The sequence below is a fragment of the Chrysochloris asiatica genome, unplaced genomic scaffold, assembly GCF_000296735.1.
Source record: "Chrysochloris asiatica unplaced genomic scaffold, ChrAsi1.0 scaffold00064, whole genome shotgun sequence".
NCBI lineage: Eukaryota > Metazoa > Chordata > Mammalia > Afrosoricida > Chrysochloridae > Chrysochloris > Chrysochloris asiatica.
The window spans coordinates 5,427,912-5,430,873 of record NW_006408582.1 but is presented as its reverse complement, the minus strand read 5'-3'; positions in this window follow the sequence as shown (position 1 = coordinate 5,430,873).

The window sequence follows — 2,962 nt, the reverse complement described above, 5'->3', positions numbered from 1 at the left end:
TTCAAACTTAGCAGCTGCTCCTCTGGAAATCCTAAACAGGGTCACTATGAGTTAGAACAGACGTGAAGGCACTTTAACAACAGGAACACTGTGATGGCTGGAACTGTGGTTGTGTTGGCAGGGCCAGACCAAATAAGGCCTGCTTGCCAGAAGTTCCCCACCCCAGGGCTAGAGAATCAGCATCAACAAGGGAGGCAGATCAGTCTAAAGGTAATTCAAGAAGTTAGGTTGGAGTTTATTGTAGGTATGTGTGTTAAACATGTTAGGTTTTTCTTTCTTAAGCCATAGATAAATCCCTTGGCTCAGATTCAAATTCCAGACAAATATGCACATCAAAGTGAACCACAAAGCAGAAAGGAAAGACACCAAAGTTACTGAAGAGTTCCCTTGGAGATTTGTGGAGATAATCAGGAAATGGTGTTACCTCCTCAACAGACTTTTAAAGTGAAAAAAGGGATCTTTTCAGGAAAAAGATGACCAATATAAATAAAGTCTATTAGTAAGGAGAAGTGGATAACTAATTCCAAACTTTGAATAAAAGTTGTTTCTGGGTGAATCAGAAAGGCTTTTTAGGTTCTTTTGATTTCGAAAGAAATGGATTTACATATAGCTTTAGATCAAGTGGAGAAGTTTCTAAAACTAACATTTAAATCATGCTGGATTTTTCACATGTATTTATTTATGTGAAGAACAAAAAGTAGTCTATGGACAATATTCTTGGGTTTTGAAAAAGCTTTTCAATTAAAAATGTCAGTAAAACAGAGGAGCTTTACAAATCACCTTCACCATTAGACTTCTTGGAAGAGAACTGAACAGCTTCTTTACTAAGCACTTGTCCTACAGGAAATGGCAGCAGGAAGACCCCACTTACATGAGGATTTCGACTGATTTTGATTTTTAGTCTTTTGATTGGTTGTAAAATTGTTTTTGTTGTTGTTGCTAAATGATTTTTAAGGACTCCATATACTTCCTTTAAAATCTTTGTAATGGAATGTGTGTCAAGAAATTCAAAAACCTTTAGGGAAATGTCTGGTATACATTTCTTGCGGCAGGGAAGGACTTTCAAAGTATGATCCTAGGAGAAAATACTGATACAGAAGTGATGCCCTGGTGTGGCACTGTAGGAGAAGCACTGGATCTAATGGTCGTTAGAACTGCAAAGTCAGTGGTTCAAACTCACCAGCCATGCCTCAGAAACACTATTCAGGGTCACTAATAGTCAGAACCAACTTGATGGCACTTCGCAACAACAACAACATCTACCTTAAAAGATATTTGTATAGAACAAACTACTACAAAGAAGACAAATAACACACTGGGAGAATTTGTATATTAAAAAGACAAAGTTTATATCTGTAATATATAAAGAGCTTTAACAAATTAATAAGAAAAAGACCAACAACAACAAAAATGGACAAAAACCCTACAAACAAGCAATTTATTAAAAAGGGTCTAACTAGAGCGGAGAGTGAAGTGTCCAGCTGATAAGAAGAGAGGGCATAAGCATAAGAACACCCACACTTGCAGATAATACCCCACTTGTCCTGGCTTCAATGACTGGATGATCAGAGCTCAACCAGAAGTAAAAAGAAGAGGGGAAAAAAAAAAAATTCTCATACAATTTGATGAACTTGACCTACACCTATGGAAGCAGTAGCTCAAAAGAGGGAACAGGTCCTAACAGCAAGAATCATTCCCACACCCTCCACACACAGAGTAGACAGGGATGGGTAACTTGGACATTGGCTACCCAAAATGGGGGATGGGGGACTACAAAGGCAATAAGTGACTGGCTTACAAGCTTTCAAGAGGGAACCTAGATCCAGAGGGCCTGAAGGAAGGTAGAATCTCCAGTGTGTAGTATTCAATCTGACTAGGGGGGCTGATGCAATGAAATGCAGACGGGTCTCTTGTGATACAATAGTGAATAATTGTTATCAGGACTGATTGTGAGGGTTGGAAATGTAAAGCAAGGAGGGGAGTGATTAACTTTTCAGTCTAGGAGCGGAGGTCCCTAGGACCATCAAGGGAGAAGAGCAGAGAGTGGGACCCTACCCAGAGAAGCAGTGATGCCTGAAATGGAGCCAGAGATGATGATGTGGAGTGATGGAGCAGCTGGAGACTTTAGATCCAGAGAGGGAGAGCGACTGTGTGCTGAAGACCTGGGGGGCACGGGGGAAGGATTGCATGGAGGGGATTGTAACCATGGCAATGAGATGATATACGATAGAATGAATGTAAAACCAATGTTCTCCCATGTAAACTATCACATAATTCACAACAAAACATTAAAAAAAAAAAAAGGGTCTAAGACACATGTAAAGATGTTCAACCCTCAGAAGTAACAGAAATGCAAGTTAAAACTATACTGAAATAATACTATCTGTACATACATTGGCAAAGAATGAAGAAACAAACTGTGATGTAATGAAATGGAAACTCTCATTTACTCTTGGTGGGTGAAAATTAAAGACCTGTAGATAAGCAAAACTGAATCAAAACTTAAAATGTGTACTGTTGTTGTTGTTAAGTGCCGTTGAGTCGATTCTGACCCATACTGACCCTGTATAGGTTTCCTGAGGAGTAGCTGGTGAGCATGAACCGCCAACCTTGTAGTTCATACCAACTTTATAGTACAGTACATTAACCCACAGTGCCACACCAGGACTCCAAAATGTGCATATGTTGTTGTTGTTAAGTGCCGTCGAGTCGTTTTCGACCCATAGCGACCCTGTACAGGGTTTCCGAGGCTGTAAATCTTTACGCGAGCAGAACACCTCATCTTTCTCCCGCGGAGCACCTGGTAGTTTTGAACTGCTGGCCTTAAGGTTCGCAGTCCGATTCGTAACCACTACGCTACCAGAGCTCCTTGTTGTTGTTGTTGTTGTTGAGTGCCATCGAGTCGGGTCCGACCCATAGCGACCCTGTACAGGGTTTCCGAGGGTGTAAATCTTTACGGGAG